We start from the raw sequence: 524 nt of genomic DNA, 5'->3' as shown, positions 1-524 counted from the left end.
TCCCGCGGGGGGTACCCGGGCCGGGGGGGGCGGCGGGCACGCTTCACCCGGCAAGGGGGGTTGCTGGGAAGGGGTGGGGGCTGCCCCTGGCTTGTGCCAAGCCTGAAGGAGGGACCCTCCCCCCCTCCGCCGGCAGCGGGGCCGGCGTCTATGTCAAGGTCAAGGGAGGAAGGGGCTGTGGAGGGAGGAGGCTTTCTGGAAGGGAGAGGCGTTTTGGCTCTGGGGTGCAAAGCAGTGGATGTGGTACCCCTGCCCCGCACACCTCGACCTGGGTGAAAGTGGGCCGAGGGTGCTGTAGCTCCAGCCCTTGGTTTTGAAGACCAGGTTGAGCCCCTCTTCCTGAAGGTGTTTTGGGGAGTGCCAGGCAGGTATAGCTGTTCCCATGCCTTAGAAACTGGGAAAGGGGCAGAGGAAGCCTTTGAATGCAAGATGTGGGAATTTTTCTCCTTTGTTTTGTCTGATAAAGGGCCAGGGAGAGGCCGAGACGGGTTTTCTCATTCAAGCCAGCTGGCACTGTTGCGGTG

The sequence above is a fragment of the Egretta garzetta genome, unplaced genomic scaffold (genome assembly GCF_000687185.1).
Source record: "Egretta garzetta isolate BGI_Z169 unplaced genomic scaffold, ASM68718v1 scaffold27, whole genome shotgun sequence".
Classification (NCBI taxonomy): domain Eukaryota; kingdom Metazoa; phylum Chordata; class Aves; order Pelecaniformes; family Ardeidae; genus Egretta; species Egretta garzetta.
Note: the sequence above shows the minus strand (reverse complement) of the source record.